We start from the raw sequence: 26,938 nt of genomic DNA on the forward strand, positions 1-26,938 counted from the left end.
TGTGTGTTCATGAGGTTTCCTGCAGCATCATACACTTATGTGTAAAGGTGTTTTCATGAGGTTTCCTGCAGCATCATACACGTATGTGTAAATGTGTTTTCATGAGGTTTTCAAAAATAAAGCTCTCTTGAGGAAAGTGTACCCCTGGGAAAATGTATTCATAATTTATAATATTTATATTCAAGTTCATAGATTTGATATTTATATTCTAGTTGAAAACAGCCCTGTGAGGAATTTATAGTAAAGTTCATAAAAAGTTAATAGAATTAAAATTGATGGAGAATGTCAGACTATTTCATTCAGAAAGACTGTAGGTTAGCTAGCTCATTTAAAATATCCTAAACTTTTTTTTGACCCTGCCTCTTAAAAGAATCGGAATCGAGAATCGCCAGGAATCGGAATCGAAACAAAGAACCGGAATCGGAATCGTTCGAATTCAAACGATACCCAACCCTAAGCATACACACTGCAAAAAGTGAAATCTAAGTAAGATGAAATATCTCAAAAAAGGGTGATATTTGCTTATTTTCTGTCTGATAAGATATTTCTTCTCACTAAACAAATTTTATGTTAGAGTGTTTTACTTGTTTTAAGTGTTTTGGTCCTAAAGATGTCAGTAAGATAATACAGCTTGTTGCTGAGATTTCAAACATGCTTGAAACTAGAATATCAACTGTTGCAAAGCTGTGTCATCAACAGTATCAAAGTATAAAAACTACTTTTTCAAAGTAATCATTTCTTATTTCATGCATGAAAAAAAAAAATCATGATTTTGACACAATTGTGTCTCATAATGAAAACAGATGACAGCCAAATGGACTTTGCTGTTTTATTTTCAATGAAACAATACAAAATACGTACTCATATAGTACTACAGTTGGCACAGTACAGTAAACTAGTTAATAAAGTTAATATTTAAACATTTAACATGTGACATTTCAATTTTTTTTTAACAGAAATAGTTTGTGCACATTCAGATACATTCTTCCAAATTACAATTAAAACAATTTGGGCCGGGGGCCGGGCTGTATATATATGCGCACTAATTGACTGAAAGAGCACGCACTTGGCGTGATGATGTCATGTTATCCATGGAAAAATGCATTTTTAGACAATATGATTTGCCTGAGCGGCTAGGAGACCCCGAGAGTAACAAGCGGTTGCCTTGTTGCCTTTCCATTAAGAACTATAAATTAGTTTTTAGTATAAGTTTGCTGGTTTCAAGAAATGTAATGCCGAGCGCATATCATTATGTCAAGATAATGGCACTAGCATTTACTTCATTTAAGAATGTTTTTCAACATATTGAGCAAAAAGGTCTCTTTTTTTTTTTTCTACCAAGAAAAGTGCACTTATTAGTGAGAATATACTTATTTTAAGGTATTTTTGGGTTCATTGAGGTTAGTGAATTTTACTTGTTTTGGAAAGTCTTGACAAGCCAAATGTTCTTGTTCTATTGGCAGATAATTTTGCTTAGTTCAAACAAAATACCACCAATTTTTGTATTTTTTTTTTCCTTGTTTTTGAACACTGACTTTTTGCAGTGTAACGTTCCGCCACTGGGGAAATGCTGTCATCGAAACACTTTTGGTTAAAATAGATGCTAGACTCTTCACAATAAGGCAAAATAACCTCATTATAGCAATGAAAATATCTTTATATTTATAGATTTATAAGGCAAGGAACCATATTTAGTAGCTTAACCATAAACCAGATAGATACCAACCACACTGTAAGACAGCAATGTTTAAAATGATAGGTAAACATTTTGAAATAAATCAAAAATATGTTTTTCCCTTTTTTCTTTTTATTATTAATTAAAGATTGTGAGGGAGGGCGTGGTCCTGCACGAATGGGGTGTGTATGGCCCGGCCTCGAAGCCAGCGGCAGGTGAGCAGATTGCCCAGCTGGGGATGATTATCTAATCACCTGTCGCCCTTATTAGCAGCAGCCGGAACGAGACACGTTGTTGGAGTTGGAGCAGAGCGAAACACATACTGGAGAGCAGAGCGAGACACACGCTGAAAAGCAGAGACACGCCGGGCTGAAAAGTCTGAGATATATACGTCTGTATGTCAATAAAAGACTTGATCTAACCTGACTACCGGGCTCACGAAGATCTGTCGGCGTCAGGAGAAACCACCACAAGGGGGAAACCTCTACAAAGATAATTTATTGACAATTAAATAACATCTTTAGAATTCCATAGATACAACACTTTTTTTTTACTTACAATGAAAACATACTTTTATAAAGTTGTAAATAATTGCAATGAAATAAAAGAATACTATTGCTTTTGTTATATCCCTAATACATGTTAGTATTATTTTTTTCCTTTGGTACAAACTTTAATTTAAGAGCACACATTAAAAACATTGTAATGTATTTATCTATTTTCTAGGGATGTTAATCTGTAAAAAAAAATAAAACCTCATGATTAGGTTCCAATTATTGGATTGACTATTTGATTCAGAATCGAGTTTTGATTCAAACCGATTCCCGCAATATATTATTTGGTATAAAAATCATAATAAAAACTTTTCAAAACAGGTTAGAGGTTACAAACGCTCCTCTTGGCTGCTGATTCATGAGTTATATGCGTGAGTAACCGTGCGGATGGCCTAAAATTGTCCTTGATTCTTCTAAAAAATGTGATTCTTTAAGGATGTGAATCGATTTAAAATATGAATAATAAGAATCGCGATTCGGATGTGAATCAAATTGTGGAGGGGGGGCGTGGCCTGCGGGCCTGCCGCGGAGCGGGTTGTGGTTGGAGTTGGAGCCAGGGAGAGACACGTGGGACTGAAAAGTCAAAATATACACTACCGTTCAAAAGTTTGGGGTCACATTGAAATGTCCTTATTTTTGAAGGAAAAGCACTGTACTTTTCAATGAAGATAACTTTAAACTAGTCTTAACTTTAAAGAAATACATTCTATACATTGCTAATGTGATAAATGACTATTCTAGCTGCAAATGTCTGGTTTTAGGTGCAATATCTACATAGGTGTATAGAGGCCCATTTCCAGCAACTATCACTCCAGTGTTCTAATGGTACAATGTGTTTGCTCATTGGCTCAGAAGGCTAATTGATTATTAGAAAACCCTTGTGCAATCATGTTCACACATCTGAAAACAGTTTAGCTCGTTACAGAAGCTACAAAACTGACCTTCCTTTGAGCAGATTGAGTTTCTGGAGCATCACATTTGTGGGGTCAATTAAACGCTCAAAATGGCCAGAAAAAGAGAACTTTCATCTGAAACTCGACAGTCTATTCTTGTTCTTAGAAATGAAGGCTATTCCACAAAAGTGTTTGGGTGACCCCAAACTTTTGAACGGTAGTGTATATTGCTGGAAAGTAATCGCTCGAGGCATGCATACAAATAAAAATACTTTATTCACACTGTATACCGTGCTCCCGAAGATCTGTCGACCAGGAGAACCCACCCAAGAGGGAAACCTCCACACTTTGGCGCCCAATGTGGGGCGTGCGGAGTAGGCGCGGCCGGACGGCTTCCCGGCCTGAGTCTGGCGGTGGAGGTATGTGGAGGGGGGCGTGGCCTGCGGGCCTGCGGGCCTGCCGCGGAGCGGGGTGTGCAAGGACCGGCCTCGAAGACAGCGGCAGGTGAGTAGATTGCCCAGCTGGGTCTTGTTATCTAATCACCTGTGGCCTTTATTAGCAGCAGCCGGCACGAGACAAGTGGTTGGAGTTGGAGCCAGGGAGAGACACGCGGGACTGAAAAGTCAAAACATATATTGCTGGAAAGTAATCGCCCGAGGCGTGCATGCAAATAAAAAATACTTTATTCACACTGTATACAGGGCTCCCAAAGATCTGTCGGCCAGGAGAACCCACCCAAGAGGGAAACCTCCACACAACTTTTTTCAGTACCCCTATTATTTTCTATGTATTAGCATTTTTACTTGATTGTTGTTTCAGTATTCATTTGAGATTGCAAATGCTTGTTTCCTTGCATGTTCACAAGTTGACCAAAGCGTGGGCTACTGTAAATCTTCAACATGGCTGCATTCAGGGCCGGCCCGTGGCATAGGCCGTATAGGCAAATGCTAAGGGTGCCGTCCATCAGGGGGCGCCACGCCAGTGCCACAAATGTTGGAGAAAAAAAAAAAAAAAAAAAGTTGGTATTATTATTTCTAAATACAAAAAATAATCCCACGTTAATTAAAATGCAAAGTAAAGCCTATTTAATAGAAATATTATTTGTTACAACATTACGCCCCCCGTCCCCCGGCACGGTGCGCCCCCTCCCTTCCCGTATCATGACTCTTTTTGGACGTCACCACATCGAAAAACTACACAAGATGTCAAAACGGCCAAAACTGTCAGGAGCCCAGGGAAGAAAAAACAGAAAAGAAGAGGAGGAGAAACGAGAAAAAGACAGAGGTAGCAGGTAGGTAACGTTAGCCTACATGAAATTATTTGTCTGTTACAGAATGTGATATTAACCTGGCTTTTTAGCTTTAAGCTAATGTTTCATGATTCGGCAATTGCTAATCAATAAATAGCTAGTTTTGTTTTAACGTCGGGTTAATATTGTGGAGGGGGCTAAATTGTTATGGAAAATAATAATGTAACATTAGGTAATTACAGTACTTCCTGGTGTACAGTCATTTGTAAGTCATTCTAGTTAATGCAATATTAAAAAGCACAAATAGAGAACTCTGTAGGAACCCCCTTTTTTTGTGATATAGTTGTTAAAGTCATACTGGTTTGATATCTTGTTTTGTGCAGTGCCTTATTTATATTGTATTTTTAATTTATTTTATGCAACTAGTTGACACGTTTTATTTTGTGTTTATGTATGTAAAAAATATTGTATTTCATATATTCACTTTTTATTTTTGTATTCATTTATTTGTTCATATTTTTTTTTTATCTTGTTAACTATTCTGATTGTTAATTTGCTTTCTTTAAGTAAAAAAAAAGGTCAAAGACAAAGCTATTCGGTTTCTTGTGAGTATATACACTTCACTGCCGATGTGGGGGGGGGGGCGCCACCTAAAATCTTGCCTAGGGCGCCACATTGGTTAGGGTCGGGCCTGGTTGCATTAGTTGGTGTTGAGTTGTACAATAAAAAAATAACGGCTTTGCAGTCCATTATGTGGAGTTGTAAATGTCCAACTAGTGAGACAAAACTAAGCCGTGTAGCTAATACTTTGTATTAATAAGACCATCATCGACCATGGCTGTTGTGCGTTACGTTTTACCGAGCTTTATGGCTTCACGAGTGACCTTTTTATTAATGTTAGGAAAATTGGGTTGCCTCACACTGCTTTCACCCAAATCACAGCTGCCGTAGTTGTTGTCTTATTCTGTCTTAAGTCCGCTCAAACGTGGCCTCTAAGGACACGTTCCTGTTTTCGGATGACGGCAGCGTCCTTCAATAATAAATGTATCCACTTCTTGCTGATTTCCTTTTGCCAGTCTTCTGTGTACTTCAAATGCTAATGCTAAAAACTACAAGAGATGTCATAGAATAGTCGACTATTATATTCGTAGGAGTGTGACTCGAAATAGATTCACATCCGAATCACCATTTTTATTTATTACATTTCTGAATACCGTATTTTCCAAACTATAAGGCACACTTAAAATCATTTTTCCCCCCTCAAAACTCAACAGTGCGCCTTATAACAGATGCGCTTAAAGGCCTACTGAAAGCCACTACTACCGACCACGCAGTCTGATATTTTATATATCAATGATGAAATCTTAACATTATAACACATGCCAATACGGCCGGGTTAACTTATAAAGTGACATTTTAAATTTGCCGCTAAACTTCCGGTTCGAAACGCCTCTGAGGATGACGTATGCGCGTGACGTAGACCGGCGAACACGGGTATGCCTTCCACATTGAAGCCAATACGAAAAAGCTCTGTTTTCATTTCATAATTCCACAGTATTCTGGACATCTGTGTTTGTGAATCTGTTGCAATCATGTTCATTGCATTATGGAGAAGGAAGCTGAGCAAGCAAAGAAGAAAGTTGTCGGTGCGAAATGGACGTATTTTTCGAACGTAGTCAGCGACAACAGTACACAGCCGGCGCTTCTTTGTTTACATTCCCGAAAGATGCAGTCAAGATGGAAGAACTCGGATAACAGAGACTCTAACCAGGAGGACTTTTGACTTCGATACACAGACGCCTGTAGAGAACTGGGACAACACAGACTCTTACCAGGATTACTTTGATTTGGATGACAAAGACGCAGACGTGCTACTGTGAGTATGCAGCTTTGGCTTCTAAACATTTGATCGCTTGACCGTATGTGCGCAACTTTTTTTTGCGTATGTACGTAACTTTTTTTAAATATATAAGCTTTATGAACCTTGGGTTAGGTGAACGGTCTTTTGGGCTGAGTGATTGTGTGTGTTGATCAGGTGTTTGAATTGTATTGGCGTGTTCTATGGAGCTAGGAGCTAGCAGAGGAGCTAGGAGCTAGCATAACAAACACGCAGGTGTTTTTATGCAGGATTAATTTGTGGCATATTAAATATAAGCCTGGTTGTGTTGTGGCTAATAGAGTAAATATATGTCTTGTGTTTATTTACTGTTGTAGTCATTCCCAGCTGAATATCAGGTATCGTGAGTATGCAGCCTTGGCTGCTAAACATTTGATAGCTTGACCGTATGTGCGCGTCAGCGTCACGTACGTAACTTTTTAAAAATATATAAGCTTTATGAACCTTGGGTTAGGTGAACGGTCTTTTGGGCTGAGTGATTGTGTGTGTTGATCAGGTGTTTGAATTGTATTGGCGTGTTCTATGGAGCTAGGAGCTAGCAGAGGAGCTAGGAGCTAGCGTAACAAACACGCAGGTGTTTTTATGCAAGATTAATTTGTGGCATATTAAATATAAGCCTGGTTGTGTTGTGGCTAATAGAGTATATATATGTCTTGTGTTTATTTACTGTTGTAGTCATTCCCAGCTGAATATCAGGTCACCCCCGGCTCTCACAGCATCTTCCCTATCTGAATAGCTTCAACTCCCCACTAGTCCTTCACTTGCACTTTACTCATCCACAAATCTTTCATCCTCGCTCAAATTAATGGGGAAATTGTCGCTTTCTCGGTCCGAATCTCTCTCACTTCATGCGGCCATCATTGTAAACAATAGGGAACTTTGCGTATATGTTCAACTGACTACGTCACGCTACTTCCGGTAGGTGCAAGCCTTTTTTTTATCAGATACCAAAAGTTGCAATCTTTATCGTCGTTGTTCTATACTAAATCCTTTCAGCAAAAATATGGCAATATCGCGAAATTTATTCAAACGGGGATAGCAGATCTATTCTATGTGTCATACTTGATCATTTCGCGATATTGCCATATTTTTGCTGAAAGGATCTAGTAGAGAAAATCGACGATAAAGTTCGCAACTTTTGCTCGCTGATAAAAAAAACCTTGCCCCTACCGGAAGTAGCGTGGCGTCACAAGCGGTAGTGCTGCTCACAATTCCCCGTTGTTTACAATGGAGCGAGAGATATTAGGAGCGAGAAAGTGACGATTACCCCATTAATTTGAGCGAGGATGAAAGATTCGTGGATGAGGAACGTTAGAGTGACGGACTAGAATGCAGTTCAAGAGATATCTTTTTTCGCTCTGACCGTAACTTAGTTACAAGCTGGCTCATTGGAATCCACACTCTCTCCTTTTTCTATTGTGGATCACGGATTTGTATTTTAAACCACCTCGGATACTATATCCTCTTGAAAATGAGAGTCGAGAAGGCGAAATGGACATGAACAGTGACTTTTATCTCCACGACAATACATCGATGGAGCTCTTTAGCATGAGCTAACGTGATAGCATCTGTCTCAAATGCAGATAGAAACAAAATAAATAAATCCCTGACTGGAAGGATAGACAGAAGATCAACAATACTACTATCAGGAGACACCGAATCAAACACTGGACATGTAAATACACGGTTAATGTGTATTCGACGCCTGTCGAAGCCTAGCAATGCTGTTGCTAACGACGCTAACTTAACAACGGGACCTCGTCGGAGCTATGATAAAAACATTAGCCCTCCACCTACGCCAGCCAGCCCTCATCTGCTCATCAACACCCGTGCTCACCTGCGTTCCAGCGATCGACGAGGCGGTCGGCGGCCCGGAGACGTAGGAAGTCAAGGTGAGTTCGCCGCTGGCGCGTCTGCTATCCAACAAAGTCCTCCTTGTGTGTTGCTGCAGCCAGCCGCTAATACACCGATCCCACCTACAACGTTCTTCTTTGCAGCCTCCATTGTTCATTAAACAAATTGCAAAAGATTCACCAACACAGATGTCCAGAATACTGTGGAATTATGAGATGAAAACAGAGCTATTTTGTATTGGATTCAATGGGGTACAGATACTTCTGTTTCACTGGCTACGTCACGCGCATACGTCATCATCCAAAGGCGTTTTCAACCGGAAGTTTAGCGGGAAATTTAAAATTGCACTTTATAAGTTAACCCGGCCGTATTGGCATGTGTTGCAATGTTAAGATTTAATCATTGATATATAAACTATCAGACTGCGTGGTCGGTAGTAGTGGCTTTCAGTAGGCCTTTAATGTACGGAATAATTCTGGTTTTGCTATTTTATTTGGTACGTGGTGAAATGATAAGTGTGACCAGTCGATGGCAGTCACACATAAGAGATACGTGTAGACTGCTCTATGATTGCAGTCACACACAAGAGATACACAAAGACTGCAATATGAATCAAGTAAACAACACCAACATTTTATATGTTCCATTGAAAATATAGAACATTACACACGGCGCTCAAAAATCAATCAAAATGTTTTAGTACGACTTTGGTAAGCTATGAAGCCGCATTGCTTGATGGATTGTACTGTGCTTCAACATAGGAGTATTATTATGGTGTGTGTATAAGGTAAGACATATTATCTGGCGTTTTATTTCGCAATATTATGCAAAAGCAACTTTTCTTACCTTCTGGTACCCGCTGATCTGTATTTGGGATCTGCATAAGTCCTGAAAAATTGCGCAAATCCGCCTTTGTGGTGTGTGCCGACGCCGTAGTCGATACGCTTCTTTTTCTCTATCTTCTTGTTGTCCTCCGCTGTTGCCATTTCTAATATAAAGTAGTGTAAAGTTCTTACTTATATCTGTCAGTAAACTGGCCATGAAAGCGCTAAAACATACCGGTGCAGTGAGTTTACATTATTCACCCAATGAATTTTAGTTATTAGAGAGTTCCGGTCGGACGGTTTTTCACGGGACACATTTCCGGCGTTGTTGTTGTTTCCGGATGAGGAGATGCTGCTCCGTTAATGATTTAGGTAAAGTCTGAATGTCATTAAAACAGTTAGCTCCATCTTTTGACACTTCTTCCACCCCCGTCCTTGCACGCTACACCGTTACAACAAAGATGACGGGGAGAAGACGCTGTCGAAAGTGAGCCACGTAAATAAGACCGGCCACAAAATGGCGCATCCGGAAGCGACTGTCAGAAAGCGGCTTGAAGATGATCTGTAAAACATCATCTATGCAACATTTTGACCAAAGAACCACCATTACATGTTATGTAGACCACAAGGAAGTGTTTTCCATTTAGAAAATAAATAAAATGACTCCTTTAATGCGCCCTATAATCCGGTGCCCCTTATACAGTATATGAAAAAAGATCTACAATAGACCATTCATCAGCAGTGCACCTTATAATCCGGTGCGCCCTATGGTCCGAAAAATATGGTACATTAAAAATGTTCAAAATTTTATTTTATTTTAAAGACGTTCTTTAAGGCCATCTCAGCGTTTGTTTGCTGCACTTATACGTCAGCAGCCAAGGAGGTTTTGTAACATGTAATCTATTTTGAAAAGGTTTTATTAGAATTTAAATATCAAATAACAGCCAAGGACTTCGAGGACCTCAACGAAGATAAGACGACGGCACGCAGACGAAGCAGAGACGAGGCAATCACAAGGCTCCCAGCACATTCCGTCACGTATTGTGCGTACTGGAAGCTGCTTTGCATGAAATGTGTGGCCACTCCTTTTAGAGGCGGCCCCAGTGATGTAACCAGGGACCTCCCAAATAAATAGAGGCGCACGTGGGACTGTTAGCTCAGAGCGTGGTGGGAGATTGTAACTGAGCGTGCAATCCCAAACGTCCCTCCTCATTGAGCCAAATTGAACTCTGTCTCTGCATGATTCCTTGCTTCTCGTCTGTTTAATAGATGTCATCAGTGTTTGAACCTGACAACGCTGCTGCGCCTGAAAAGTGCAAAAAGTCTTGCCATAGATCAGGGGTCACCAACGCGGTGCCCGCGGGCGCCAGGTAGCCCGTAAGGACCAGATGAGTAGCCCACTGGCCTGTTCTAAAAATAGCTCAAATAGCAGCACTTACCAGTGAGCTGCCTCTATTTTTTTATTTTTTTTATTTACTAGCAAGCTGGTCTCACTTTGCCCGACATTTCTAATTCTAAGAGAGACAAAACTCAAATAGAATTTGAAAATCCAAGAAAATATTTTAAAGACTTGGTCTTCACTTGTTTAAATAAATTCATCAGTTTTTTTACTTTGCTTCTTATAACTTTCAGAAAGACAATTTTAGAGAAAAAAATCCAACCTTAAAAATGATTTTAGGATTTTTAAACACATATACCTATTTACCTTTTAATTTCCTTCCTCTTCTTTCCTGACAATTTAAATCAATGTTCAAGTAAATTGTTTTTTTATTGTAAAGAATAATAAATCAATTTTAATTTAATTCTTCATTTTAGCTTCTGTTTTTTCGACGAAGAATATTTGTGAAATATTTCTTCAAACCTAATATGATTAAAATTCAAAAAAATGATTCTGGCAAATCTAGAAAATCTGTAGAATCAAATGTAAATCTTATTTCAAAGTCTTTTGAATTTCTTCTAAAATGTTTGTTCTGGAAAATCTAGAAGAAATAATGATTTGTCTTTGTTAAAAATATAGCTTGGTCCAATTTGTTATATATTCTAACAAAGTGCAGATTGGATTTTAACCTATTTAAAACATGTCATCAAAATTCTAAAATTAATCTTAATCAGGAAAAATTAGTAATGATGTTCCATAAATAATTTTTTTAATTTTTAAAAAAAGATTCGAGTTAGCTAGTTTTTCTCTTCTTTTTTTCGGTTGAATTTTGAAGTTTAGAGAGTCGAAATTGAAGATAAATTATGTTTCAAAATGTAATTGTCATTTTTTTCGTGTTTTCTCCTCTTTTAAACCGTTCAATTAAGTGTGAATATCATTAATTATTAATAATAACATAGAGTTAAAGGTAAATTGAGCAAATTGGCTATTTCTGGCAATTTATTTAAGTGTGTATCAAACTGGTAGCCCTTCGCATTAAACACTACCCAAAAAGTAGCTCTTGGTTTCAAAAAGGTTGGTGACCCCTGCCATAGATGATACTAGGGCCTAATAGATTTGCAATCTCCTCATAAAAATACAATGATGGCACTGGACAGAGCAAGCTTTGGTGGAGAAGTGAGCATGTAGGGGGGGGGGGAGACACGCAACCGTTCTCCTTCATTAGAGTTCTACAACCATGTATGTCCAAACTGGCCACACTCAACTTTTAATTATGGACACCAAAAAATGACAGGAAAGCACCCGGACAAACTGGATTGCTTGCTCACAGCAAGACACCACTGCAAGCAGCCCAGAGATAAAACAATGCATGAATAATTGATACACTTGACCGCTGCGATATCAGAGACGCAGAACACCCTGCATCCCCACCCTCACTGACGACACAGGACCCCGGCAGCCAGCGGGGCAATTTGTGCTTCTGAGCTGCCGTTTTTTTTTTTTTTTCAGGTGTATGTTTGTGAGCAGGATACAACGTGATCGCCACACTCCTGCAAACACTGATGGGTGGAAATCAGGACATAAGATTCACAACTGATTTATGAATGTGATGTTAGCTCTACCACAGTAGTGACGTCATTATTAGATTGGGACAAAGCTGCAAGTGCAGTTTGTCAAGTTGACTCTTTCTTACCTGCAGAAATGCGCAAACTACAGTCAAATCTACATTTAGAGAATAATAATAATAAGTAGAGATGTCGGATAATGGCTTTTTTGCAGATATCCGATATCGTCCAACTCTTAATTACCGATTCCGATATCAACCGATATATACAGTGGTGGAATTAACACATTATTATGCCTAATTTTGTTGTGATGCCCCGCTGGATGCATTAAACCAGGGGTCACCAACGCGGTGCCCGCGGGCTCCACGTAGCCCGTAAAGACCAGATGAGTAGCCCGCTGGCCTGTTCTAAAAATAGCTCAAATAGCAGCACTTACCAGTGAGCTGCCTCTATTTTTTAAATTGTATTTATTTACTAGCAAGCTGGTCTCGCTTTGCCCGACATTTTTAAATTCTAAGAGAGACAAAACTCAAATAGAATTTGAAAATCCAAGAAAATATTTTAAAGACTTGGTCTTCACTTGTTCAAATAAATTCATTAATTTTTTTACTTTGCTTCTTATAACTTTCAGAAAGACAATTTTAGAGAAAAAATACAACCTTAAAAATGATTTTAGGATTTTTAAACACATATACCTTTTTACCTTTTAAATTCCTTCCACTTCTTTCCTGACAATTTAAATCAATGTTCAAGTAATTTTTTTATTTTTTATTTTAAACAATAATAAATACATTTTAATTTAATTCTTCATTTTAGCTTCTGTTTTTTCGACGAAGAATATTTGTGAAATATTTCTTCAAACTTATTATGATTAAAATTAAAAAAAATTATTCTGGCAAATCTAGAAAATCTGTAGAATCAAATTTAAATCTTATTTCAAGGTCTTTTGAATTTCTTTTGAATTTTTGTTCTGGAAAATCGAGAAGAAATAATGATTTGTCTTTGTTAGAAATATAGCTTGGTCCAATTTGTTATATATTCTAACAAGGTTCAGATTGGATTTTAACCTATTTAAAACATGTCATCAAAATTCTAAAATGAATCTTAATCAGAAAAAAATTACTAATGATGTTCCATAAATTATTTTTTTCATTTTTTCAAAAAGATTCGAATTAGCTAGTTTTTGTCTTCTTTTTTTCGGTTGAATTTTGAATTTTAAAGAGTCAAATTTGAAGATAAACTATGTTTCAAAATGTAATTGTCATTTTTTTCATGTTTTCTCCTCTTTTAAACCGTTCAATTAAGTGTAAATATCATTAATTATTAATTATAACAGAGTTAAGGGTAAATTGAGCAAATTGGCTATTTCTGGCAGTTTATTTAAGTGTGTATCAAACTGGTAGCCCTTCGCATTAATCAGTACCCAAGAAGTAGCTCTTGGTTTCAAAAAGGTTGGTGACCCCTGCATTAAACCATGGGTCGGCAACCCAAAATGTTGAAAGAGCCATATTGGACCAAAAATACAAAAACAAATCTGTCTGGAGCCGCAAAAAATTAAAAGCCATATTACATGTGTCATGAGATATAAATGTAATTAAGAGGACTTAAAGGAAACTAAATGAGCTCAAATATAGCTACAAATGAGGCATAATGATGCAATATGTACACATCGCTAGCCTAAATAGCATGTTAGCATCGATTAGCTTGCGGTCATGCAGTGACCAAATATTTCTGATTAGCACTCCACACAAGTCAATAACATCAACAAAACTCACCTTTGTGCACTCATGCACAACGTTGAAAGTGTGGTGGACAAAATGAGACGGAAAAATGAAGTGGCATAAAACACGTCCTAGAAAGTCGGAGACAGTTATACATGTAAACAAACTATACGGTGAGTTCAAGGACCGCCAAAATAAGTAGGACAAAACGGCGCTCGCCAAATACTCGAATCAGTGAAGCATGTTTAATATAAACAGTGTGCTTTATAACAATTAGCGAGGTTTGTGTCATGGTTGTCCTCCTACAGAAAACATTTTAAAACAAAAAAATTGATTTTTTTTCCCCTCATCTTTTTCCATTCTTCATACATTTTTGAAAAATCTCCAGAGAGCCACTAGGGCGGCGCTAAAGAGCCGCATGCGGCTCCAAAGAGCCGCGGGTTGGCGACCCCCGCATTAAACAATGTAACAAGGTTTTCCAAAATAAATCAACTCAAGTTAAGGACAAAAATGCCAACATGGCACTGCCATATTTATTATCGAAGTCACAAAGTGCATTATTTTTTTTAACATGCCTCAAAACAGCAGCTCGGAATTTGGGACATGCTCTCCCTGAGAGAGCATGAGGAGGTTGAGGTGGGGGGCGGGGGGTAGTGGGTAGCGGGGGGTGTATATTGTAGCGTCCCGGAAGAGTTAGTGCTGCAAGGGGTTCTGGGTATTGGTTCTGTTGTGTTTATGTTGTGTTACGGTGTGCATACTAGTTCTAGCTATTAGGCTGTTCTAGTTTTTATTTTTTATTTTTTTATTATCTTTTTATTATTATTATTACTATTTTCAATACACTGTAGCACTTTGAGGTTGTTTGCTCAATGTAAAGTGCTTTTTACAAATAACATCTATTATTATTATTATTATTATTATCTCAACACGAACCTTCAACACCACCCGGTAACACTCTAGGACAAAGCTACGAACTATGGGAGACCGGGCTTTCTGCTCCGCCGCTCCCAGTCTGTGGAATGCTCTCCCTGACCACCTGAGGGCACCACAGACTGTGGCTGCTTTTAAAAAAGGCTTAAAAACCCTTCTTTTTAAAAAAAAGCCTTTTTATAGATATATGTATACTAGTTCTAGCTATTAGGCTGTTGTAGTTTTCATTTTTTTAAATTATTTTTTTTGTTATCTTTTTAATATTATTATTATTATTATTATTTTCAATACACTGTAGCACTTTGAGGTTGTTTGCTCAATGTAAAGTGTTTTTTACAAATAACATCTATTATTATTATTATTATTATTATCTCAACACGAACCTTCAACACCACCCGGTAACACTCTAGGACAAAGCTACGAACTATGGGAGACCGGGCTTTCTGCTCCGCCGCTCCCAGTCTGTGGAATGCTCTCCCTGACCACCTGAGGGTGCCACAGACTGTGGATGCTTTTAAAAAAGGCTTAAAACACTTATTTTTTAAAAAAAGCCTTTTTAAAGATATATGCATACTAGTTCTAGCTATTAGGCTGTTCTAGATTTTATTTTTTATTTTTTTGAAATCTTTTTGTTATTATTATTATTTTTTTCAATACACTGTAGCACTTTGAGGTCGTTTGCTCAATGTAAAGTGCATTTTACAAATAAAATCTATTATTATTATTATTATTATTATCTTAACACAAACCTTCAACACCACCCGGTAACACTCTAGGACAAAGCTACGAACTATGGGAGACCGGGCTTTCTGCTCCGCCGCTCCCAGTCTGTGGAATGCTCTCCCTGACCACCTGAGGGCACCACAGACTGTGGCTGCTTTTAAAAAAGGCTTAAAAACCCTTCTTTTAAAAAAAGCCTTTTTATAGATATATGTATACTAGTTCTAGCTATTAGGCTGTTGTAGTTTTTATTTTTTTTAATTATTTTTTTTGTTATCTTTTTAATATTATTATTATTATTTTCAATACACTGTAGCACTTTGAGGTTGTTTGCTCAATGTAAAGTGCTTTTTACAAATAACATCTATTATTATTATTATTATTATTATCTTAACACGAACCTTCAACACCACCCGGTAACACTCTAGGACAAAGCTACGAACTATGGGAGACCGGGCTTTCTGCTCCGCCGCTCCCAGTCTGTGGAATGCTCTCCCTGACCACCTGAGGGCACCACAGACTGTGGATGCTTTTAAAAAAGGCTTAAAAACACTTCTTTTTTAAAAAAAAGCCTTTTTAAAGATATATGCATACTAGTTCTAGCTATTAGGCTGTTCTAGTTTTTATTTTTTAATTATCTTTTTATTATTATTATTATTATTTTCAATACACTGTAGCACTTTGAGGTTGTTTGCTCAATGTAAAGTGCTTTTTACAAATAACATCTATTATTATTATTATTATTATTATCTCAACACGAACCTTCAACACCACCCGGTAACACAAAGCTACGAACTATGGGAGACCGGGCTTTCTGCTCCGCCGCTCCCAGTCTGTGGAATGCTCTCCCTGACCACCTGAGGGCACCACAGACTGTGGATGCTTTTAAAAAAGGCTTAAAAACCCTTCTTTTTAAAAAAGCCTTTTTATAGATATATGCATACTAGTTCTAGCTATTAGGCTGTTCTAGTTTTTATTTTGTATTTTTTTATTATCTTTTTATTATTATTATTATTATTATTATTTTCAATACACTGTAGCACTTTGAGGTTGTTTGCTCAATGTAAAGTGCTTTTTACAAATAACATCTATTATTATTATTATTATTATTATTATCTCAACAAGAACCTTCAACACCACCCGGTAACACAAAGCTACGAACTATGGGAGACTGGGCTTTCTGCTCCGCCGCTCCCAGTCTGTGGAATGCTCTCCCTGACCACCTGAGGGCACCACAGACTGTGGATGATTTTAAAAAAGGCTTAAAAACACTTCTTTTTAAAAAAGCCTTTTTAAAGATATATGCATACTAGTTCTAGCTATTAGGCTGTTCTAGTTTTTAGTTTTTATTTTTTTATTATCTTTTTATTATTATTATTATTATTTTCAATACACTGTAGCACTTTGAGGTTGTTTGCTCAATGTAAAGTGCTTTTTACAAATAACATCTATTATTATTATTATTATTATTATCTCAACACGAACCTTCAACACCACCCGGTAACACTCTAGGACAAAGCCACGAACTATGGGAGACCGGGCTTTCTGCTCCGCCGCTCCCAGTCTGTGGAATGCTCTCCCTGACCACCTGAGGGCACCACAGACTGTGGCTGCTTTTAAAAAAGGCTTAAAAACCCTTCTTTTTAAAAAAGCCTTTTTATAGATATATGTATACTAGTTCTAGCTATTAGGCTGTTGTAGTTTTTATTTTTTTAAATTATTTTTTTTGTTATCTTTTTAATATTATTATTATTATTTTCAATACACTGTAGCACTTTGAGGTTGTTTGCTCAATGTAAAGTGCTTTTTACAAATAACATCTATTATTATTATTATTATTATTATTATCTCAACACGAACCTTCAACACCACCCGGTAACACAAAGCTACGAACTATGGGAGACTGGGCTTTCTGCTCCGCCGCTCCCAGTCTGTGGAATGCTCTCCCTGACCACCTGAGGGCACCACAGACTGTGGCCGCTTTTAAAAAAGGCTTAAAAACCCTTCTTTTTAAAAAAGCCTTTTTATAGATAAATGTATACTAGTTCTAGCTATTAGGCTGTTGTAGTTTTTATTTTTTTAAATTATTTTTTTTGTTATCTTTTTAATATTATTATTATTATTTTCAATACACTGAAGCACTTTGAGGTTGTTTGCTCAATGTAAAGTGTTTTTTACAAATAAAATCTATTATTATTATTATTATTATCTCAACACGAACATTCAACACCACCCGGTAGCACTCTACATAAAACCCCTTCACATGGTCACACAACATATATTTGTATTAATCACACACTTCACTCTATACTAATAAACACGCTGCAAGCTAAACGACGTCCCTGCCTCCGTGCCGTCTCTTTCTCCACTGTAACGTTACATTTATGTCAACAAATTATCTTACTTTACTCATTTCTGGTGCTAAGTGTGCCTGGCAACAATTGTTTGTTGTGTTTTTGCAAGACACTTAATAACCCCATGCCACGGTGATGAAAACACAGCAAGTGTATTCGTTTCGTAACCATGGAAATAAGCGCGCACTAACACCTTCACATCTTCTCCAGCACCTGCTTTCACCTCATGTTGTGTCGTAATGAGGATGTTTTTTTTTTTCTGTTGGGGGGTTAATAGAGCCCGCATAGATCTAGAACCCTACGACTCTCCGGGCAATTTCACATAGAATTTTTTTTTCGTGTGCGTCTGTGTCTATTCTCTGTGTGAATGACTCAGGAAAATCCAATTCCAAAAGGCAATGGGATTCGAGATGGGGGAGCAAATTGCACAGAGATGATGCTAGACCAGTCAAGAGTCCCTCGAGGAAAAATAAAAAAAAGTTCTAACACAATAGTGGACATTGCTGTTATCTTTGCTGTTAATCGTGTTTTTATAATTGATTTGGCCCTTCAGCACAATGGCCGTGCAATAATGAAAGACCTGTCAGTCTTGTTCCTTTGTGCCGTACACTGATGAGGTCATTGGCTCAAGGTGCTCCCGGTAATGCACCGCTTGCTCCAAACAGAGGCTGGTCAAAAAGGTGGAGGACATTGAGGATCTAAAAAAGGTACAGCGGGAGAACTGCAGCTTTGTTGACCTGATCTGCTCCCAGTCGCCGGATTTGGAATTGTCACATAGAAAGTAACCGCGGTTAAAAACTGCAATTAGGGTCGCAAACTGAGTCTTCCTAATTTGAATAATCAACATTAATGTGTGAATGACTGAGAAATGGAGGGAAATGTTGAAAAGACAGGGCATTGGCGTTAGAACGAGCATTACAACCCACCCTTTTCCTGGTTCTGCCATGTCAGCTACACCCCACTAATAGAGCTCGATGGGTAGCCATTGTTGCTGGACGTAGGTTTTGTTTACATGGCTGTACTCGACCCGCGGTATTGTGAGAAAGAGAGCGACAAACTGGATTATAATGGATTGTACGAAAGAAAAACATTCAAGGAAATGTACTGAAACAAGGTTAAGTTAAAAAAGTTAAAGGCCTACTGAAAGCCACTACTACCGACCACGCAGTCTGATAGTTTATATATCAATGATGAAATCTTAACATTGCAACACATGCCAATACGGCCGGGTCAACTTATAAAGTGCAATTTTAAATTTCCCGCCACACTTCCGGTTGAAAACGTCTAGATATGATGACGTATGCGCGTGACGTCAACAATTGATACGGAAGTATTGGTACCCCATTGAATACAATACAAAAAAGCTCTGTTTTCATTGCAAAATCCCACAGTATTCTGGACATCTGTGTTGGTGAATCTTTTGCAATTTGTTTAATGAACAATGAAGACTGCAAAGAAGAAAGCTGTAGGTGGGATCGGTGTATTAGCGGCTGGCTGCAGCAACACAACCAGGAGGACTTTGAGTTGGATAGCAGACGCGCTACCGTGAGTACGCAGCTTTGGCTTCCAAACATTTGATCGCTTGCCCGTACGTGCATGCCGCTACGTGCATGTCACGTACGTAACTTTGGGAAAATATATGTTTCTTGCCGACTCTGATGGCGGCCGGGGTGTCGTCGAAAGCCACAACATTGTCCTCACCATTGTCTGGGTTGACTTCCTCCGTCTCCTGGCCGCCGACCGCACCGATGATCGTGGTGAAGTCCTTCGTCGCGCCGTCGATCGATGGAACGCAGGTGAGCACGGGTGGTGATGAGCAGATGAGGGCTGGCGTAGGTGGAGAGCTAATGTTTTTAGCATAGCTCTGTCGAGGTCCCGTAGCTAAGTTAGCTTCAATGGCGTCGTTAGCAACAGCATTGCTAGGCTTCGCCAGGTGGCACAGGATTAACCGTGTGGTTACAGGTCCAGGGTTTAATAGTAATAATAGTATTGTTGATCTTCTGTCTATCCTTCCAGTCAGGGGCTTATTTCTTCTGTTTCTATATGCAGTTAAGCACGATGCTATCACATTAGCTCTGTAGCTAAAGTGCTTCGCCGATGTATTGTCGTGGAGATAAAAGTCACTGTGAATGTCCATTTTGCGTTCTCGACTCTCATTTTCAAGAGGATATAATATCCGAGGTGGTTTAAAATACAAATCCGTGATCCACAATAGAAAAAGGAGAACGTGTGGAATCCAATGAGCCCTTGTACCTAAGTTACGGTCAGAGCGAAAAAAGATACGTCCTGCACTGCACTCTAATCCTTCACTCTCACTTTCCTCATCCACGAATCTTTCATCCTTGCTCAAATTAATGGGGTAATCGTCGCTTTCTCGGTCCGAATCGCTCTCGATGCCGGTGTAAACAATGTGTGAGGAGCCCTTCAACCTGCGACGTCACGCTACTTCCGGTACAGGCAAGGCTTTTTTATCAGCGACCAGAAGTTGCGAACTTTATCGTCGATGTTCTCTACTAAATCCTTTCAGCAAAAATATGGCAACATCGCGAAATGATCAAGTATGACACATAGAATGGATCTGCTATCCCCGTTTAAATAAGAAAATGTCATTTCAGTAGGCCTTTAAGTTAAAAAAGTTAAAATACCAATGATTGTCACACACACACTAGGTGACCCATCACCATTGATCACCACCTGGGAGGTGAGGGGAGCAGTGGGCATAATTTTTGGTGATTTAACCCCCAATTCCAACCCTTAATGCTGAGTGCCAAGCAGGGAGGTAATGGGTAACCGTTTTTATAGTCTTTGGTATGACTCGGCCGGGGTTTGAACTCACAACCTACCGATCTCAGGGCGGACACTCTAACCACTAGGCCTAGTAAGTGGACCCTATTCCAAAGGCTCGTCACCTTAAAAGGGGAGCTGCCCTTTTTTTTATCCTCGAATATATTTTGTAATCGAAATTACTCGAGGAGTCGTTTCAGCTCTAGTCCTGTATCTCGGTTGTCAACGGAGTCAGTTTTCATACAGGCCAAACATTTCGTAATGCCAAGTCAGTAAAGGCCCACAGACAAACCAACTTTGGGTGCATGCAAGACCTTGGAATTTTACATCAGAAAGAGAAGGCTGTCATCCTTTCAGAGGTAAGTCAGCAGGACTTGTCACTGTGTGGTGTCTCCTGGAGAAATGTGTGTCAAACTAAATATATTTCAAGTTTGGAATACACTGCGCTAATGTGGGAAAGATCAAAGTCTCCTCAGTTATTAATCTATGAATAGGGGTTTGGTTTTTCCCCCAAATACTGTATATTGTTCGTAACCCGCCGCTAGCTTAGGTTAGCTAGCGTAGCGCTAACATCCTACTAAAGTCTGCATGTGCAACTGAATAAAACATGCTTCGACTCAAACTCACCATTGTGGAAATGCCGTTTGATCGTCTCACGGCTGCTATCCCGGCCATTCACTGTCTCTTTATTAACTTTGTAAGCCGACTTCCTTCGGCTTTGCGTTGACGCTGAAAATGAGACAAATCTCACCGAATCCTTTTTTTCCCCCTAAAGTGATCATGACTGCCATGGTGGCCGTTAATGACGCCGCATGTTTACGCCATGTTTTGAACTTGTTAAAGAAAAAAAATAAAACTGAAACACAGAGTCTTGTATTCAGCCATGTAAATAAGCTATTCTGAGTCCAGCAGGACCCACAATGCAATGCGTTTCCACGTCACACTTTCAAGGCCTAATGACTTCTACTCACGCGCACAAAGAAAGGTGTTTTGTCAACATTATTAAGGACAAGTGGTAGAAAATAAGTAATTAATCTACTTGTTCATTTACTGTTAAAATCTGGTTATTTTCTGTTTCAACACGTTCTATCTACACTTCTGTTAAAATGTAATAATCACTTATTTTTCTGTTGTTTGATGCTTTATAGAGATGTATGCGTTAAAATGTAATATCGGAAATTATCGGTATCGTTTTTTTTTATTATCGGTATCGTTTTTTTTTTGTTTTTTTTTTAAATTAAATCAACATAAAAAACACAAGATACACTTACAATTAATGCACCAACCCAAAAAACCTCCCTCCCCCATTTACACTCATTCACACAAAAGGGTTGTTTATTTCTGTTATTAATATTCTGGTTCCTACATTATATATCAATATATATCAATACAGTCTGCAAGGGATACAGTCCGTAAGCACACATGATTGTGCGTGCTGCTGGTCCACTAATAGTACTAACCTTTAACAGTTCATTTTACTAATTTTCATTCATTACTAGTTTCTATGTAACTGTTTATATTGTTGTACTTTCTTTTTTATTCAAGAAAATGTTTTTAATTTATTTATCTTATTTTACAATTTTTTTTTAAAAAGTACCTTATCTTCACCATACCTGGTTGTCCAAATTAGGCATAATAATGTGTTAATTCCACGACTGCATATATCGGTTGATATCGGTATCGGTTGATATCGGTATCTGTAATTAAAGAGTTGGACAATATCGGAATATCGGATATCGGCAAAAAGCCATTATCGAACATCCCTAATACTTTATATTAGTTTTGGATGATACCACAAATTTGGGTATCAGTCCGATACCAAGTCGTTACAGGATCATACAATGGTCATATTCAAAGTCCTCATGAGTCCAGGGACATATTTACTGAGTTTATAAACATAATATACATTTTTTTTAAACGAAAGAAGATTTTGTGAGGCTAAAAAATATCGATGTAATCATAGTAGTATCGACTAGATAAGCTCTTGTACTTGGTATCATTACAGTGGATGTTATGTGTAGATCCACCAATGGCGTTTTTTTGTATCGTAGCGTCCCAGAAGAGTTGGTGCTGCAGGGAATTATTGGGATTTGTTCTGTAGTGTTTGTTGTGTCGCGGTGCAAATATTCTCCCAAAAGGTGTTTGTCATTGTTGTTTAGTATGGTTTTACCAAATGGCACATGTTTATGACAGTGTTGGCATTGTTCATACGGCCACTTTTAGTGTGACACGTATGTACCTCACAGCTTACAACAAAATGTTCTCATGCATAAATATAATACACATTAAATTGATGTGTCAAACATAGTGTCCACCTTAGTGACTGTGTGAGCAACTTTGATTGCTCCAAAGCCACTTTTTAACTTCAATTTTGAATGAAAAATAATCTGTGAAACTTTTCAAGTTTGTTGTGAGGTCGTTCCATTCCTTTATCGCTTTATAAAAGACTGATTGTGCAAAAGAGGTTTTACTCTACACTGCCCCCTGGTGGAGGCTCGTGTGTTCCTAGTTGTCACAGCAGATGTAAACTGGACAAAGTGCTTAAGTGGCGCTGGAGCAGTGTTATTTAGGATTCGATGGGCCATTCGTATTGATGCTAATCTTTGAACGTTAGCAAAATGTAACTATCTATATAAATGTATTTTTTTTCAATTTAGATTTAAGTGTAGTTTGTACACATCTTTTTTTGCGGTTGGCTTTGGGGCACTTATTTTGCAGCAGGCATCTTCTTAGGCTTTCAAAACACAGCTGCAGTGGCTGATAATGTTGGATGTGTCAAAGCGCAACGTTGCTTTATTGTCCTTGCAGAATGTTTGAAGAGCATTTGTTGCAACTACGACGCAGAAAGCCTTCCTCTAAAACGGTGAAGAAGTCCCACACGATTGACGCCATGTTTCTTTACAACAGGGGTCACCAACGCGGTGCCCGCGGGCACCAGGTAGCCCGTAAGGACCAGATGAGTAGCCCGCTGGCCTGTTCTAAAAATAGCTCAAATAACAGCACTTACCAGTGAGCTGCCTCTATTTTTTACATTTTATTTATTTATTAGCAAGCTGGTCTCGCTGTGCTCGACATTTTTAATTCTAAGAGAGACAAAACTCAAATAGAATTTGAAAATCCAAGAAAATATTTTAAAGACTTGGTCTTCACTTGTTTAAATAAATTCATTATTTTTTTTACTTTGCTTCTTATAACTTTCATAAAGACAATTTTAGAGAAAAAATACAACCTTAAAAACATATTTTAGGATTTTTAAACACATATACCTTTTTACCTTTTAAATTCCTTCCTCTTATTTCCTGACAATTTAAATCAATGTTCAAGTAATGTTTATTTTTTTTATTGTAAAGAATAATAAATACATTTTAATTTAATTCTTCATTTTAGCTTCTGTTTTTTCGACGAAGAATATTTGTGAAATATTTCTTCAAACTTATCATGATTGAAATTCAAAAAAAATTATTCTGGCAAATCTAGAAAATCTGTAGAATCAAATTTAAATCTTATTTCAAAGTCTTTTGAATTTCTTTTAAAATTTTTGTTCTGGAAAATCTAGAAGAAATAACGATTTGTCTTTGTTAGAAATATAGCTTGGTCCAATTTGTTATATATTCTAACAAAGTGCAGATTGGATTTTAACCTATTTAAAACATGTCATCCAAATTCTAAAATTAATTTTAATCAGGAAAAATTACTAATGATGTTCCATAAATTATTTTTGTAATTTTTTCAAAAAGATTCGAATTAGCTAGTTTTTCTCTTCTTTTTTTCGATTGAATTTTGAATTTTAAAGAGTCGAAATTGAAGATAAACTATGTTTCAAAATGTAATTGTAATTTTTTTCGTGTTTTCTCCTCTTTTAAACCGTTCAATTAAGTGTAAATATAATTAATTATTAATAATAATATAGAGTTAAAGGTAAATTGAGCAAATTGGCTATTTCTGGCAATTTATTTAAGTGTGTATCAAACTGGTAGCCCTTCGCATTAATCAGTACCCAAGAAGTAGCTCTTGCTTTCAAAAAGGTTGGTGACCCCTGCTTTACAATGAGCTCAGAGGAAGTTCACAACAGACATGGGAGGTAGTAGAAAAAAAGAGCGCTTGATTTGCTCACCCTTACCTGCCTACAGCACAGGTAATCTCGTCATCGTTTATGATCAGAGCTACTTTTTTCAATGTTCAATGTTACTGGATGACGTCATAATTCGGCCTGATAATTGTCTATTTATTGAGCACCCCAAGTCTTAAGTGATGTTGTTTATGAAGACTGTCACATTAATTGAGAAGCCTGTTAAAAGTTTACCTTAAAACAGTGGTTCTTAACCTTGTTGGAGGTACCGAACCCTACCAGTTTCATATGCGCATTCACCGAACCCTTCTTTTAGTGAAAAATAAAATGATAGTTTTTTTTCAAATTCAAGACAAAGTTATGTTTTTGGTAACACTTTAGTATGGGGAACATATTCTAAGTAACAAAGACTTAATTTAGAGTTATTTGGTTAGGGTTAGAGGGTTAGGGCCAGGGTTAGAGGGTTAGGGTTATAATAAGGCCATGCCGAATAAGAAATTAATATGTACTTAATAATGACTAGTTAAGAGCCAATATGTTACTAATTTGCATGTTAATAAGCAACTAATTAATGGTGAATATGTTCCCCATACTAAAGTGTTACCATGTTTTTTTACTGGTGCACAAAATGAACCGTGCATGGACATCACCTTGTTCAAAGAACAAAACCAACACAGTGCATAAACTCACAACAAACTATCAATCAATCAATCAATGTTTATTTATATAGCCCTAAATCACAAGTGTCTCAAAGGGCTGTACAAGCCACAACGACATCCTCGGTACAGAGCCCACATACGGGCAAGGAAAAACTCACCCCAGTGGGACGTCGGTGAATGACTATGAGAAACCTTGGAGAGGACCGCATATGTGGGTAACCCCCCCCCCCCCCCCCCCCCCTCTAGGGGAGACCGAAAGCAACGGATGTCGAGTGGGTCTGACATAACATTGTGAAAGTCCAGTCCACAGTGGATCCAACACATCAGCGGGAGTCCAGTCCACAGCGGGGCCAACAGGAAACCATCCCGAGCGGAGACGGGTCAGCAGCGCAGAGATGTCCCCAACCGATGCACAGGCTAGTGGTCCACCCGGGGTCCCGGCTCTGGACAGCCAGCACTTCATCCATGGCCACCGGACCTATGCAACTCCCCCTCGCAAGGGACAGGGGAGAAGAGGAGAGAAGAAAAGAAACGGCAGATCAACTGGTCTAAAAAAGGGGGGGTCTATTTAAAGGCTAGATTATACAAATGAGTTTTAAGATGGGACTTAAATGCTTCTACTGAGGTAGCATCTCTAACTGTTACCGGGAGGGCATTCCAGAGTACTGGAGCCCGAATAGAAAACGCTCTATAGCCCGCAGACTTTTTTTTGGCTCTGGGAATCACTAATAAGCCGGAGTTCTTTGAACGCAGATTTCTTGCCGGGACATATGGTACAATACAATCGGCGAGATAGGCTGGAGCTAAACCGTGTAGTATTTTATACATAAGTAGTAAAACCTTAAAGTCGCATCTTAAGTGCACAGGAAGCCAGTGCAAGTGGGCCAGTATATGCGTAATATGATCAAACTTTCTTGTTTTTGTCAAAAGCCTTGCAGCCGCATTTTGTACCAACTGTAATCTTTTAATGCTAGACATAGGGAGACCTATACTAACTACACACCTGCAAATCAGTCAGCTGTTGCCGTATCCGTAATACGTCGATAGGGAGAAGTATTTATTTACACGATGAGTCGGGTGTGTCTTGACCTCCGCCGAACCCCTGAGCCCCACTCACTGAACCCCTAGGGTTCGATCGAACCCAGGTTAAGAACCACTGCCTTAAAAGGAATACAATATCATACAACCTCGACTAACGATGCTGATCAGAGAGCAATAATCAAGCCTGTCCTTGCAGCGCCTCATCGACAACTCACAAAAGATTTCGCAACATACTTTAACCCCGTAATTGTGTGTTAAGCGCGTTCCTGTCCGGCCACGAGAAGAATCTATCAAATTAACATCGCGGCCTGTCACACACGAAGGCGACTTAAACACGAGAAGCCGATTTTTAATGCGTTGGCTCAGACGAGGCTAATGGGGGTTTCGACTGAGAGGGCACCATTTGAGATGTCAGGCGTTGGTGACGGCTGAGAATGTTTTAAAGATTATTTTGCTTGTTGGCGCCGCGGGAGAGAGGAGATGATGGAAAGTGAACAAAAGTCTGATGGCTTCTGGCGCAGACGGCGCACACCATTTTCTCTGCTTGCTTGCGTCAAATATAAAAAAACATTGTAGTGCATTGGATGTCAAACTATTAGCACTGAGAGGCTGATATTTTGTTGTTTATTGAATGAAGACCATCTTTAAAAAAATAACATAAGTCTTTCTGAATGAAGTCATAGAGTTTATTCCAATTTTACTACATGAGATCCACTATAGAAAAACATTATTCCAGACCAACGCTGCTGTGGAATTGGTACAAAACTACAT

Source organism: Entelurus aequoreus, linkage group LG16 (assembly GCF_033978785.1).
Source record: "Entelurus aequoreus isolate RoL-2023_Sb linkage group LG16, RoL_Eaeq_v1.1, whole genome shotgun sequence".
Taxonomy (NCBI): domain Eukaryota; kingdom Metazoa; phylum Chordata; class Actinopteri; order Syngnathiformes; family Syngnathidae; genus Entelurus; species Entelurus aequoreus.